This window comes from Rhinopithecus bieti, unplaced genomic scaffold, assembly GCF_001698545.2.
Source record: "Rhinopithecus bieti isolate Rb0 unplaced genomic scaffold, ASM169854v2 scaffold_31548, whole genome shotgun sequence".
Taxonomy (NCBI): Eukaryota; Metazoa; Chordata; class Mammalia; order Primates; family Cercopithecidae; genus Rhinopithecus; species Rhinopithecus bieti.
Genome location: NW_016814470.1, coordinates 1,737,020 through 1,753,545, shown reverse-complemented (window position 1 = coordinate 1,753,545; position 16,526 = coordinate 1,737,020).

Genomic DNA, 16,526 nt, shown 5'->3' with positions numbered 1-16,526 from the left:
AAATGCCCAGGAGTGCAATTGCTGGAGCATGTGACAGATGTATATTTCGTTTTTAAAGAAACTGCCAAATTGTTTTCCATAGTGGCTCTACCATTTTACACTCCCACCAGCAATGTATGAGTTATTCGGCTCCCCTGCAGCCTCACCAGCATTTGTTGTTATCGCTACTCTTTATTTTAGCCATTCTGATAGGTGTGTAGTGGTATATCATTATGATTTTAATTTTCATTACCCTGATGGCTAATGGTGTTGAACATCTTTTCATGTGCTTACTTGTGATCTATATATGCTCCTTGGCGAAATGCTTCTTCATTCATTTTGTTCATTTTTAAATTGCATTATTTGTCTTTTATTGCTGACTTGTGAGAGTTCTTTACATGTTTTAGATACTAATCCTTTGTTGAATATGTGGTTAGCAAATATTTTCTCCCATTTGGTAACTTATCTTTTCATTCTTCTAACAGGGAAGATTTTTTTTTCCTTGGAAAATAAAACAAATTTAATTTTGATGAAGTTCAATTTATCAATTTTCTTTTTATGGATTACGCTTTGGGTGTTGAGTCTAACTGTTTGCCTAGTCTTAGATCCCAAACATTTCATTTTATTTTTTTCTAAAAGCTTTAGAGTTTTGCATTTTCCATTTTGAATTCATTTTTACATAATTATCAAGCATGAGACTTAGGTCAAGGTTTTTTGGTTTTTTTTTTTTTGGCTCTGAATGCTGTACAACTGCTCCAGCACCATTTGTTGAAAAAACTATCCATACTCCATTGAATTGTTCTCGTACAAAAATTGATCGGGCATATTCGTGTGGATCTATTCCTGGTTTCTCTCTTCTGTTCTATTGATTTATGTGTCGATTACTCTGCCATTACTACACAGTCCTTATTAGAGTGGCTATATGAATCTTGAAATCTGGTAGACTGATTTCTTGCACTTTATACTTCCTTTTTGAAATTGTTTTTAGCTATTTTAGTTCTTTGCCTTTCCATATACATTTTAGAATACTCTTGTTCATTTATACAAAAAATCTTGCTGGGATTTTGATAACAGTTGTGCTAAACCTGTGTATCATTTTGGAAAAAATGACATTTTTACTATGTTGAGTTTTCCTATCCAAAAACCCAGTATGTCTCTCCATTTATTTAGATCTTTGATTTCTTTCATTAGCTATTGTATAGTCTTCAGCATACAACTCCTATATGTATATGTTATTGGATTTATGTCCAAAGTATTTCTTTTTTTAGACAATTATAAATGATATTGTATTTTTTATGTTGGCTTCCATGTGTTCATTGCTAGTATATAGAAATACAACTGACTTTTATGTATTTGTCTTTTACCTTGTGATAGAACATCACTGGTTAGTTCTAGGAGGTTGTTTGCTTGTAGTTTGTATTTTTGTAGCATCCTTGAAATTTTCTTTGTAGACAGTCATGCTATATCTGCAATAGAGACAGTTTTTCTTTTCTGATTTGTATGCCTTTTAGTTCCCTTTCTTGTCTTATTACATTGGCTAACACTTCTAGCACTGTGTTGAATAAGAGTGGTGAGAATGGACATCCTTGCCTGTTTTTAGTCTTAGAAGGAAAGCTTTCAGTTGTTCACTGTTAAGTATAATGTTACCTGAAGGTATTTGGTAGATGCTTTTTATCAAGTTGAGAAAGTTAGTCCTCTATTCCTATTCTCTTTCTGAGAATATTTATTGTGAATTGTTGCTGAATGTGAACAAATGCTTTTTTTTGCATCAATTGATATGATTGTGTGATTTTTCTTATTTCCACTGTTAATATGGTTGATTACATTAAGTTTCAAATATTGAACCAGTGGACATCTCTGGAATAAATCCCATTTGGTCATGGTATATTATTTGTTTTATATATTGCTGAATTCTGTTTGCTAATATTTTGTTAAGGATTTTTGCATCTATATTCATGAGAGATAATGAACTGCATCTTTGTCTGGTTTTGGTATGAGGGTAATACTAGCTTCATAAAAGAATTGGGAGTGTTCTTTTCTCTTCTATTTTTTGGAATAGATTATGTAGAATTGGTGTCAATTCTTCTTTAAATATCTGGTAGAATTCACCTGTGAAACCATTTGGGCCTGGAGAGTTGCTTTTGTGAATTAAAGAAAAGTCATTCACTTTCCTTGAATAATTACAGGTTGTAGTTATAGTTGTAGGACTATTTTAATAATCTATTTTGCATTAGGTGAATTGTGGCAGTTTGTGTTTTTTAAGGATTTGGTTCATTTCATCTAAGTTGTCAAATTTATGTGTGTAGATTTGTTGTAGTATTCTCTTATTAGGTTTCTGGCTGTCTGCAGGGTCTGTAATTATATCACCTGCTTTATTTCTGATATTGATAATTTGTGTCTTCTCTCTTTTTTTTATTTGTGAATATTTTTTTCTAGAAATTAGCCGATTGTGTTGATTTTTTAAAGAACCAAATGTTTATTTTGTGGATTACACGATTGTTTTCTTGTTTTCAATGTCATCAGTTTTGCTCTTATTTTTATTATTATCTTTCTTCTACTTGCTTTGATTTTATGTTACTCATCTTTTTTGAGACTCTTAGGTGGGAGCTTAGATTGTTGACTTCAGACTTTTCCTTTTTTTCTAATGTATGTACTCAGTGTTATAAATTTTCTCCTCATCATTTTAGCTGTGTCCCACAGATTTTTATATGTTCTATTTTCATTTTAATTCAGCTCTATGTATTTTTTTTTTTTTTTTTTGAGACGGAGTCTCGCTCTTTCTCCCAGGCTGGAGTGCAGTGGCCGGATCTTAGCTCACTGCAAGCCCCGCCTTCCAGGTTTATGCCCTTCTCCTGCCTCAGCCTCCCGTGTAGCTGGGACTACAGGCGCCCGCCACCTCGCCCAACTAGTTTTTTGTATTTTTTAGTAGAGACGGGGTTTCACCGTGTTAGCTAGGATAGTCTCAATCTCCTGACCTCGTGATCTGCCCATCTCGGCCTCCCAAAGTGCTGGGATTACAGACTTGAGCCACCGCGCCTGGCCCAGCCCTATGTATTTTTAAAGCTTCTCTTTGATCTGTGGATTATTTGAAAACATGTTTTTTAGTTTCCAAGTGTTTGGAAATTTTTCTGTTATCTTTCTGTCAGTGATTTATAGTTTGATTCCATTTTGGTTGGTGAAAATACTTGGTGTGACTTCTATTGTGACACATTTGAGAGTTGTTTTATGGCCTAGGATACAGTCTATCTTGATTTATATTCTGTAGGCACTTGAAAACAATGTGTATTCTGCTATTATTGGGTGAGGTGTTCTATAAATGTTGATGAGAATCCATTGTTAATGGTGATGACTTCTTCTATATCCTTGCTGGTTTTCTGTCTGGCCATTCTATAAATTGTTGACAGAGGGATAGTTAAGTCTCAGATTTTATTGATAATTTCTGTTTCACATATTTTGTATATTTTTATTTGGTGAATTCACATTTAGTATTGTTAGGTCTTGGTAGATTGACTCTTTTTTTTGAGAAGAAATTTCACTCTGTCACTCAGGCTGGAGTGCAATGGCATAATCTCGGCTCACTGCAACCTCTGCCTCCCGAGTTCAAGCGATTCTCCTGCCTCAGCCTCCTGAGTAGCTGGGATTACAGGCACCCACCACCATGCTCGGCTAATTTTTGTATTTTTAGTAGAGATGGGGTTTTACCATGTTGGTCAGGCTGGTTTTGAACTCCTGACCTCGTGATCCACCCACCTTGGCCTCCCAAAGTGCTGGGATTACAGGCCTGAGCCACCATGCCCGGCTGCAATTAATGCTTTGACACAACAGTTCTATGTGCAAACCTAATTTTTTAGATGTTTTGAATGCTAGCCATGTCCACTATTCTTTTTATTTTTTGAGGTGGAGTCTTGCTCTGTAGCTCAGGCTGGAGTGCAGTGGTGCAATCTCGGCTCACTGCAACCTCTGCCTCTTGGGTTCAAGCAATTCTCCTGCCTCAGCCTCCCAAGTATCTAGGATTACAGGTACGTGCCACCCACGCCTGGCTAATTTTTGTATTTTTAGTAGAGACAGAGTTTTGTCATGTTGGCCAGTCTGGTCTCGAACTCCTGACCTCAGGTGATCCGCTGTCCAAAGTATTGGGATTACGTGAGCCATTGTGCCCAGCCAACAGAGACAGATAATGTCTGTCTCTGTCTCTGGTGGGTTTTATTTACTCCAAAGTCTACTTTATCTGATTATTGATATAGCCACTCTTGCTTGCTTTTGAATATATATATGTATATATATATACTTCATTTGTTAAAAAACTGTCAGCTTGCTTTTGTCATTGTATTAGTTTGTTCTCCCACCGCTATAAAGAAATACCTGAGACTGGGCAATTTATAAAGAAAAGAAGTTTAATTGGCTCACGGTTCCACAGGCTCTACAGGAAGCATGGCATCATCTGCTTCTGGGGAGGCCTCAGGGAGCTTTTACTCATGGTGGAAGGCAAAGTGGGAGCAGGCGTCTTACATGGCAAGAGCAAGACCAAGCTGGGGCGAGGGAGGTGCTGCACACTTTTAAACAACCAGATCTTGTGAGAGCTCTGTCATAAGAACAGCACCAAAGGGATGGTGCTAAACCATTCACAAGAATCCACCCCCAAGATCCAATCACTTCCCACCAGGCCCCACCTCCAACAATGGGGATTACAATTGAACATGAAATTTGGGTGGGGACACATATCTGAACTATATCAGTCATTATATTTGAAGTGAGTGTGTTGTAGCAGTATTTAGTTGGGTCATACTTTGTAATCTATTCTGCCAGTCTCTGTCTTCTAATTGGTATATTTAAACTGTTTACATTTAATTTGACTACTGATATGTCAGAGTTTAAGTTGATATTTTATTTTTTGTTTCTTGTTTGTTTTCTGCTTCTGTTTGTTATTTTGCCTTCCTATGAGTTACTTGAACATTTTTGAGGATTTTATTTTGATTTTTCTACAGTGTTCTTAAGCATATCTATTTGTATAGGATTTTAGTGGTTATTCTAGGTATTATATTATATATTCATAACTTTTTACAGTCTACTGGTATGATCAGCTTACCATCCAGATGAGGTGTGGAAAACTTCATATCCCTTTATATCTCTTATCCATTCAAAACCACATTGGACAGTGTTATACCTGTTGCTTCAACCATCAAACATAAATTATAAAACTAAATAACAAAAGGAAAGTCTATTGTTTTCACTCATATTTGTGCTTACTGTGTTCTTTATTTCATCCTGATATTCCAAGCTTTCTTCTTCAGTAGTTTCCTTTCTGTTCAGAGAAATTTCTTTAGTTATTCTTTTAGGGTAGGTATGTTGTAAACAAATTTTCTCAGTTTTCTTTATCTGTGAACATCTTGATTTCTGTGAATATCCTTCATTTTCGAAGGACAGTTTTGCTGAGTGTAGGATTCTGGATTGACACTTCTTTTCCCCGAGCACTTGAAAAATATTGTGCTGTTTCTTCTGGCTTTTATGGTTTCTGATGAGAAATTCACTGTCATTTAGTTTTTCTTCTATAAGTAAGGTGTAATTTTTCTCTGACTACTTTCAAGATTTTTTCCTTGTCTTTAGTTTCCAGAAGTCTTGTCATAGATTTCATTGGCTTTATCCTGTTTGAGGTTCTCTAAAATTTAGGAAATTTTCAGCCATTATTTCTTCTAATTCTTTCTCAGTCCTGCTCTCACTTCTCCTTCTGGGACTCTGATGACAGGAATTCAAATATATTTTGCTGTAGTCTCACAGGTCTCTGAAAATGTGTGTGTGTGTATTTTCTCTTCGATTTTCTGATTGGGTGATTTCTATCATTCTATCTTCCAGTTCACAGATTCCTTCCTTTCTTCCTTCCATTCTGCTGTTGAGCCCAATCACTGAGTTTTAAATTTTGGTTATTGTACTTTTTAATTCTAACATTTCTATTTGTTTCATGTTTATGTCTTTTATTTCTTGACTAAGGCTTTCTATTTTGTCATTTGTTTCAAGCATGTTCATAATTGTTATTGAAGCATTTTTTACGATGACTGCTTTAAATTCTTTGTGAGATAACTTTCAATCTCTGTCATTTCAGTGTTGAAATCTATTGTGTTTTTTCATTCAGTTTGAGATCTTCCTTCTTGATATGATGAGTGATTTTTAAATTTACATCTGGATATTTTTCATTACATCATGAGACTCTGAGTCTTATCTTAAACCATCTGGTTTAGCTGGTTTTTTTTTTTTTTTTTTTTTTTTTTTTACATTGCTTTAGCTGGGTGGGGATTGAACAGCGGAGAGACTACTGCTTTGTCCCTGCAAGGTGGAGGTAGGAGTCCAGGTTCTCCACACAGTCCTCATTGACATGTAAAAAGGGATTCGTCATTATGCTGGCTAGGGATGGGAGCTCCAGCAGTCTCCACTGATAATGAGGTGTGGGTGACCTTGTTACTGCTGAGCCATGATAAAAATCTTGACTCTCCACTAGGCCTCCCCTAACACCACCTCAGTGGGATGGAATGCCTCCTTACTGCCAAGTGGGATAGAAGTTAGGCTCCCCACTTGACCTTTGCTGGCATGGGAGACGGTGGGGCCATGATGTTTTTCTAGAGTGAAGCAGTTATCACATGAATGTTTTCTGTCTCACTAGGCTGCCCCTTTACTTGTCCTTTGGCTAGAGAGAGTAGGCTTTATTTGGAACTTTTCTTATCTGCACCAGTTGGAGTTTCTAGGGTGTTGGCTTCTTTAGCTCTAAGTCTAGGATGTGTCATGCACAAAGAAAATCCAAGGAACTCATCATTATGCAGTTCTTTGAGAATTAAGGTCCCTAGCCTACCTGCTTTCTATCCACCTTGCAAGAGTCTTCTTATATTCATTTTGTATATAATATCGAGGGCTTCTAGTTTTACACAGCAGGAGGAATAGAGAAAAGAACATCTACTCCATCTTGCTGGAAGCAGAAGTAGATCTGGCCTTTACTTTTAATCTGCCGAGCAGTTCAACAAATCTTGTAAGTGGAAGCCCAAAATTTTAGGTAGAAAAATGTTGTTCCAGTTGAAGTGGTAGTGTGGACTGAAGCCCTGACCACTAGTCTTCTACCCCCAGTAGCCCTCTGAAGTACTTCTCAGAGGTCCTGGGGTTCCACAGAGAATGCAGGTTGAACACCAGAGCATTAATTGACCTTTTCCTTTCCTACAATGTGGGACACAGCCATGAAGAGAGACTGGATGAGGACCTGGGCATGGGGATGAATTCGGACCTGCAGGAAATGTCTGGCTACTTCCCAAGTGGACCCCTTTTGCCCACAGGAGTCATTTGCTCTTTTATTTATTTATTTAGAGACAGAGGCTAATTTTTGTATTTTTAGTAGAGATGGGGTTTTGCCATGTTGGCCAGACTGGTCTTGAACTCCTGACTTCAAGTGATCCACCCGCCTCGGCCTCCCAAAGTGCTGGGATTACAGGCGTGCGCCACTGAGCCCGGCCTCATCTGCTCTTTAGCATGCACTGAATTGGCTTCCTTCTCTTCTGTTTCTCACGTCCACACTCCCTGACTGGCGCGTCCTGCGGTTACCTCTCAAACGAACTACTTTCCCTCAAATCCTTGTCTCAGGGTCTACTTCTGGGGGGAGCCAAACTTAGAAGCATACAGATTTAATCAATGTAATCAGTGCTGTGTGTGAGAATGATGGTGGTGAGCTGACTTGGAAATGACAAATAAGACCAATCTGTCTCCATGGCACCATCCTCTGAGTGTATTTCTTGTCATCATTTCAGACCCAACTGTGTTGCTACCAGCGCTGGCAGTGCCCTGGGACCCACGCCTGCTGTGCAGAGCAGTGTCCTCCCACCACTACGGCCTGCCTCTGAGATCACGCTGGTTAGAACAGACAGTGGAACCCTGGCTTGGGGATATTTGGCAAGGAGGCTTTCATGTTTTCGTTGTTTTGGTTTACTCTGAAAGTACCTGTTCTCAAAGCTGTGATTGAAGAGAAGTTTTCCAGTGCTGTGGGCTGCTTTCCTGTCTTGGATCTTGACCCCTGGCTCCCTGCTGGGGTTTATCTTTGCTGTTGGAGGGCTCACAGGGACACCCTGCAACCAAGAATCCCCACTGCCCTGCTCTGAGGCTGAAGCAGGAAAATGAGGGACCCCAGGCTTGCCTGGTCCTGGAGATTGTCCGACCGCACTCGGCAGAGCTCCTCCCCAGTTCAGCTTGTTCATTCAGCCCTTGCTCTTTTGTACTGTAGGTGAGGAGCAGGCAGATTCCTGAGTCTGCTGAGCTTTCCTCTCTGCTCTTAATCCCAAAGAGTGGCTCTTGTGGTGGAATCTCAGGCTCTGGGAGCAAGCTGTCCTACAAGAGGTGACTTCAGAGAACCTTCATGTCTAATCAATCAATAAACAGACTTTGTTAGGGAGAGATTTAGGAAGGAACTGTTGCAATAGAAAAAGTGTTCTGACTGTAAGATCTGCAGGCATCACAGAGGTAAGATAGAAAGAAGCTTTTCTTGTGTAAAAAGGGAGTAAACCAGGCTAGAAAGAACAGGCAGGGGGAAGGGAGGTGAAAGGGGGTGACCCTGGGACAGTAGATGGGACAATGTTTTACCCTGAGGCTAGCCTGTCTCTGGAAGGGCATTAGGATGGGTGGCCTGCTGGCTCATGCTGAGGGTAGGTAAAAATTCAGGGGCCTAGGTGAAGGAGAGAAACTTAACCCAGGTTTTGTTAACGTGCCTTTTGTTCCAGTTAATCAGTGGGAGCAAAATTGTTAACGATTTATGAGGCAAAGAAGGGGAATTTAACAGGTCTGCGTCTGGTCTTGTCACGGGTAAGCAAGGGGTCACCTGAGAGTCCTGTTCAAGTCATAAAGAAAGGATGCTTCATTGCAGTAAGCCTTTCCCTGGAACACAAAGGTGTGGAAGGATTTCTTTAACCATCATTATTTTCCAGAATCACAGAGCTCAGATAAAATTCAACATTGTCAGTCCCATCTTGGGAGTTGAGTTGCAGCCTGCAGGCAATAGACTAGACCCAGCATTTCTCCATGAGGACGAGATCCCCGTGGGAGCTGCTCTCCCTGGGTGTGGGCCAGGGCTCCAGGGGCTTTTCAGGCCATGGCAGTGTTGTTGGGCGCTGCTCATAGCTCAGAGTTGAGCTTCCCTCCTCCAACCCTCCCACCCTCCCAGCTCCCGGCCGCCCCCTTCTCCGCCTGCCACACAGCTGTTTTGCCAACATCATTGCCTGATTATCTTTCAAGTGGCTTCTCAGAGCAGATGTTCCCGGCTCCTTCCTGCCTGGAAAACAAACAGGCGCTGTCTCTCCTGGGGAAAATCCCTCTGCTGCCACAGACTCTTCTTGAGAGGTTCGGGGATGTCTGTGAAATCTCTCTGGGCTGCTCTTTGCCAGGAATTTGGCTCTGGATGGATGGCAGGGACTCCTCAGGCCTTTCAAGGTGTGTGTGGCCCCTCGAGGGGCACTGGGAGTGGGGAAGCACACTTTTAACAGAATCAAATTCCAGTCTGAGTGAAGCAAGGGTGGTATTTCCTTCAGCCACTGTCTCCATCTTATTTAACCTTTTGAAAAACACCATCTTTGATTCTGAAAGACCCTCTGGGGGGGTCGTTTCTGATAGCCCCACCGACAAGATGTTGTCAGGCTTGCTTTTTGAGGTTTGTATTATGAAAGCAATAGGTTTTTGGTTTCCATTTTATGAACATGAAAGTCTAGTATAAAGTTGAATGTGTCTTTTAAAATATGCTCATCTCATCTCCTTACCCACAGTGAGAATCAGGGCTCTTCATGGCCCCCAGGCAGCTGCTTACAGGGTGGGCAGGATAATCTGGGTCACACCTGAAAGACCCTCTTGCCTCTCCAACCTGCTGTGTGCAAAAAATTGCGCCCTTAGCAATTCACTTTTTGGAGGGAAGGCTTGAATGCACAGGTAATACACATTGGCCACAGCCTGCAAACTACTCTGGCAGAGGAGGAGAGAGACACAGGCTGGGGCATGCCTGGGGAGGGAGATGGGGCATTGGGAAGACTGCAGCAGTGAGATCTCTGTGGAGGAGAGGGTCACCTGAGGATGCTGAGCTGGGAGGTAGGAAGGCAGGAAAAGGAAGCCCTCCTGGTGTGTGCAGAGGAATGCTGATTGCCAGCATTCCTGCTCACTTTGGCCCACCCGAGAACTCTGGGAGCTGGTAGCAGACAGAATAAAATCACATGTGAGGCCGGGCGCGGTGGCTCAAGCCTGTAATCCCAGCACTTTGGGAGGCCGAGACGGGCGGATCACGAGGTCAGGAGATCGAGACCATCCTGGCTAACCCGGTTAAACGCCGTCTGCTACTAAAAAATACAAAAAACTAGGCCGGGCGGAGGTGGCGGGCGCCTGTAGTCCAGCTACTCGGGAGGCTGAGGCAGGAGAATGGCGTAAACCCAGGAAGGCGGAGCTTTGCATGAGCTGAGATCCGGCCACTGCACTCCAGCCTGGGGCCACAGAGCGAGACTCCGTTTAAAAAAAAAAAAAAAAATCACATGTGAAATACGTTTGAGTGTCTGTTCCCAAGTTTTCCACTGATTTGGGATGACGTCCTTGCTTCTGTCCATTCTGGAATCCCCAACCCCTCCCCGACTTTGTTGCCAGAGTGTCCTCCTCTGTCGCACTCAGTCCTGTCTTACTTCTCTCTGACTCATCCCAGCATTCCCCTGGAAGCATGCACGTGGCTGCATCTCTTGGTTCCTGCGCTCATTGTGCTTAGCATACAGACTCTGTCGATCACCTGGTCCTGATTTGCCCCTACTCTGTTGGCCTCTGAGGTACCACCCTCTCCTGATTTCCATCTTACTTCTCTGCCTATTTCCTCTCTTTCTCCTTTGCTGGTTTTTCCTCACTGATCTGCAAATATACAGAATTCTCAGTGATAGGGCCCCTGCCCTCCTCTAATCTTTTCTTAGACCAGTGTTCTACACATGTCAGATAGCATCCAGACACTCTGGGGTGATTGCCAAACATATAGACTCCTTAGCCCCATCTCTAGACATCTCTTTTGGGGAGCCTGGGGGCCCAGAAATTTGCATGTTCAACAAGCACCCCAAAGATTCCAAGAAAGTTCTGCACTCTGCACTGCACTGCCGCATGATTAAGACCATCCAGTCTCAAGGCACTGCCGAGTATTTACCTGCTGACAACTCGCCATTTCACATCTCCAGCTCCAGGCTTGTATCTCCAAATCTACTTTACATCTCCATTTGGATACCACCCAAGAATCTGAACCTGAGCATCTCCAGAAGGAAATTCTTGATTTTCCTCCCCAAACCATTTTTCCTTGGTCTAATCCCTGGAAATGAAGGCACCAACCCCCAGCAGATCCTCCAGACTTCCCATTCTGCCAGTCCTTTGTCCAAAACATTAACACATCCCGCCAGCCATGTTCATCTTCAGAACACTTTTCTAACTGGCTGCATTTCCTTCCTCTGGTACCACTGCCACTCTACTCCAAGCCACCTTTATCACTGCCCAGATGTCTGCAGTGGGTGCTAAATGGTCTCCTGCCCTAACTCATTCTTCTGCACCAGCCAAGGAGGAAGTATGAAACACACAGCAGCCCCTGTTTCTCCCTTTAGTGGCTTCTCATCGTACTTAGAATGAACTTCCCAGGCCCTGTGCTGTCTGGCCGCTGCCCACCTCTCCCCCTCCTCTGTTGTCACTCTGTTTCTTGCTTCTTGGGTGCTGCTCATGTTGAACTTCTTTCTGTTACCTGAATGGGCCAAACACTTTCCTGCCTCAGGGCTTCTGTACCTGCTGTTCCTTCTGCTCAGAATGCTTTCCTGATTCTTCAAGTGTCTTTGGCTCCTTCTTATCCTTTAGGTTGGAGTTTCCTGACTTCCTTGTTATCCTATTATTTCTTCCATCTTATCATTTGTGATCATGGCAATCTGTTTATTCTTCCATAGACACTCATAATTTTTAACTATGCATGTGTTAATAATTACTTATGTCTTTTTTTTTTCCTTTTATAAGACAGTGTGTTCTATGAGAGCAGGGACTATCCTGTTTTCCTTACTTAGTGCAGAGTAGCACTTGACAAACATTTATTGGATGAATGAAGTGAATTTCATTTCATACAGTTATGTACCATTTGGCTCCAGCCCTGTTATCCTATTGCACTCTATTCTGTTCAGACCTGTTCACATCTGCTCTGGCCTGTTCTGGTCTGTTGAATCCTATTCTATTCTGCTGCATCCTGTTCTAGTCTATTCTGTCCTGTTCCATTCTGTTCTGACCTGGTCTAGTCTACTCTGTCCTGTTTTATTCTGTCCCATCTTGTTCTATTCTGTTCCAACCCGTTCCAGTCTGGTTCAACCCGCTTTGTCTGTTCTGTGTTCTCCTATTCTGTTCCATTCTAGTTTGCTTTTTTCATCCTACTTCTCTCTATCTGTACCATACTATTCTTCTTGCCTCTATTCCATCACATCCCGCCCCAATTCACACCATTTGCTTGATTCTCATGGACTTCATCTCATTTAGTCCCACTCCAGCATATTTCACCCTGGCACTTTCACTTTCTTCAAGCTTTTTGGAATACCTGCTTTGTGCCCAGTCTCCTTAGAGGGATCCATGAGATTATGAGAGAAGGAAACATCATCTTGGGCCTGAGATGACCCCTCCAAATGGTGAGCAAATGGCAAGAGGGGAGAGATTGACATCGGGGTCTTTGCTGACCTGTGATGGGGCGTGCTTGGTTAGGATGAGAAGGCAATGGCATGAGAGGAAGCAGGGAATGGGCCCTGCAGTGTGGGTGATGCACCGACAACTTCAGCATGGGAAATTTAAGCAGGAGCCTGGGGCTAGGGCAGGCAGAGAGTACAAAGTAATGGGAGATTGAAGGGCAAAGGCAGGCTTTTCTCTTTCTGTGGCTGACTTGATGCTTTGATGTTTTCAGAGAAGGACACTCCCGTGGTTTGGAAATGACTGTTGGGACACCATCTAGCCTGCTGCCGTCAGGACATCAGGAGAGGCCGTGTTGTCCAGTGGAGCGGGAATTCGTGTGCAGACTGCTTAGCCTTTTTGAGCCTCGGTTCCCACATCCGTAAAATGGTCATAATAACACCTACCTTGAGTTTTGTGAAGATAAATAGCTTAGACTCCTGTGCAGAGGGTTGACAAGCTTTCAACCCAGTGCCTGACCTATTATAGGTGCCCACACAATGTCCACCCTCTCCTACCTTGCCACTGATCACTCTAGTGCACTCTGATGTTACTAGGTTAGCTCTGAACCTCAGTTCTCCCTGTTGTGAAATGGAGACAGTGTGAAGCAAGCAGGAAGTATTAGAGAGGCTCTGTAGAATTGTGGTTTTGAGCTTGAAGGGCCTGGATGCATGACAAATATTTGTTGATTGAATGATTGATTATAGCTCCCTACACCCACCGTAATACTTTGCGTGGAGGTGGGAGCACACAGGAGGTACCTAATAAATAACCATGGGCTTGTGACAAATATAAAAAGAACCTGAAAGAGTAGAAGGTGGGTTACACCCTTTCCAAAGCAGACCAGACAGGTAGATGCTGGGACTGAGCTGATGAAATTTGCACCAAACCTCCAAATATATTCAGAATCAGGGAATTAGGAGACAACGGAGGAGGCTGCCAAAAAGAATTTATCTCGGAAGTGGAGCTTGGGGAATAGCACTAATATTTTCGGAAATTGAAACTCCAACCATGAAATTGCCTATCATTTATCATACATGGTCTCTCAAAGGGGAAACGGGAAAGCATTTAGTCTTATTGCTTTTTAAACACATGATTGCTGAGCAGAGCCGTCCAGGCTGAGGTTTTAAGAGACAATGTGTCTGAAAGAGTCTGGCCAGCAAGTCCCTCCAATCTAATGCAAGGCTGCTCTCTGCAGACTCTCCTATGTCAAGCACCCTGAGCCACACGTGGAGAGGGTGCAACCCAGGCCAGGCTTGGGTGACTGGGTGTGGTGCCAATTCTAGCTTTCATAGAAAACTCCAAGTCTGAATTTTCCCCCAGCTCCTTCTTGACGCCCAATAGCTATCTCATTATTAAAATCATTTGCACTTTTATTTTCAAACTTCTTTGGAAAGGGTCCCACTGATGGTTTCCATTTCCACCTCTATATTGTTGCTTATCAAATTTCTCTCTCTTTCCTAGACCTACTGGGGATTTCAGGCCTCCACGTGCAACTGCCACCAAGGTCTCTTCACCTGAAATACCCATAGGTTCATCAAATACAGCATATTTGAACTGTAGACAACATCCTCTCAAGTTTCCTGGCTTGGCAAAGGACATCGCTGTTGCCCTGAGAGCTGGAACAGACTCTGAGGCACAGAGTGACAATTGCCCATGTGTGTCAGCAGTTTGAAGGTGGCATTCTGCTATCACATGGTTCATCATAATTGATCTCCCAGCAAGGGGCAGGTTGAGAATATCCACTAGTGGATCTGAGGTTAGCGAATAGGAAAGGAGGCTGGGGGCTTTCTGGAGCAGCTCTTATACAATGAGCCCAGTGTTTGCACTTGGACTGATGTCTGTTTGAAATTGTAAGGGAGACAGGAGGTGGGCACAGGCTAAAGTCCTCTCAAGCTACCCTTCTGCTCCCGATAACCTTGTAAGGAGAGCAGGGAAGGAGCTGTTAAATTGTTATTACCGTCCATAGATGAAGAACCTGAGTTTGCAAGAGACTGTGTAACTTATCCAAAGCCACAAAGCTAGAGGTGGTGTCCGTGAGATTTCCACCAGGCCTCCTGATGACCAGCACCATGTTCTTTCTCCTGAACAGAGAAGTGCCCAGGACAATGGTCAGTATACTTGACAGTGAGTCAAAAGATGTGAGTTCTCACTCCTGCGTGGCCACTAAAAATACCCAGCTACTGCCTGCTCTGCAGTCCTTGGGTGGGCCCTCGGAAATGGGGATGTCTGTGAAGCAGCACCCCGTGGGGCTCTACACTCTCACTTCTGGCTACAGTGACCATCTCTGTACTGATGACATCCGGACCCTTATCTTTAGCCCAATCTGTAAGACACCTCTCTTGGGAAACCCTACAGGCACCACTAAATGAATATGTGTTTTGGGAATTCCAAGTTCCCTCCTGGAAATCTTTATCTCGAGACCTCATTTTCCCACCAGAAAGGCTCTCAAGTTAGGTTTCATTGATTTTCTCTCACATTCCTTCCAGAACCACCACCACAAATGGTTATGTCATGAATGTGCCTTTGCATTCTGTGAGACAACTTGATTTTTGCATTGTCCAGCATGCTATCCAGTCCCTCTTGTATAAGGATCATTAAGGCAAATGCCTGCTATAATTGAGTCCTGGCCAGGGTTGGGGATGGGCTGGACACTGAGATCTCTGGAAACAACAATATTTTTCCTTTTATTAAACATCCAGACTCAAACATTTCCCTTCATAGCTTGATTACCAGAAAGAGCAGACAAAATGAAGTGCTCCATCCTAGCAACTGTATTAGCCACATTGTAATATATATCTTTCTTTTTCTTTGTACGTGTCAATTTTTTATTATGGTAAAATATGCATAGCATAAAACCTATTTATTTTATGTTATTTTTTTGAGACGGAGTCTCGCTCTCTTGCCAAACTGGAGTGCAATGGCACGATCTCGGCTCACTGCAACCTCCGCCTCCCGGGTTCAAGGGATTCTCCTGCCTCAACCTCCCAAGTAGCTGGGATTACAGATGCCTGCCACCACTCCCAGAAAGCTCAGACAAAATGAAGTGCTCCATCCTAGCAATTGTATTAGCCCACATTATAATATATAATTTTTCTTTTTCTTTGTGTATGTCTTTTTTTTATTGTGGTAAAATATACATAGCATAAAGCTTTTTAAAAACTATTTTAAGTGTATAGTTCAGCAATGTTAAATGCATTTATATTGCTATGCAGCGTCACCACCATCCATCTTCAGAACATTTTTTTTTTATCTTCCCAAACTGAAACTCTATACCTATTAAACAGTAATTTCCCATTACCTCCTCCCCTCAGCCCCTGGCAATCGCCATTCTACTTTCTGTCTCTGTGAATCTGACTTCTCTAGGCACTTCTGTACGTGGAACCTTACTGTGTTTGTCCTTTTGTGGCTGGCTAATTACACTTAGCATAACATCCTTAAGGTTCACCATGTTGTAGCATGTACCAGAATTCCTTTCCTTTTATTTATTTATTTGAGACACAGTCTCACTCTGTCACCCAAGATGGAGTGCAGTGATGTGATCTCAGCTCACTGCAACCTCCTGCCTGCCCCAGGCTTGAGCAATTCTCCCGCCTCAGCCACCTGAGTAGCTGGGATTACAGGCACGCGCCACAACTCTCGGCTAATTTATTTTTTGTATTTTTAGTAGAGATGGGGTTTCAAGAGTTGACTAGGCTGGTCTCGAATTCCTGACTTCAAGTGATCCACCCACCTTGGCCTTCCAAAGTGCTGGGATTACAGGCATGAGCCACCGTGCCTAGCCCCTCCTTTCTTTTAAAAGGCTAGATAATATTTCATTGTATGTACATACCACATTTTCTTTATCC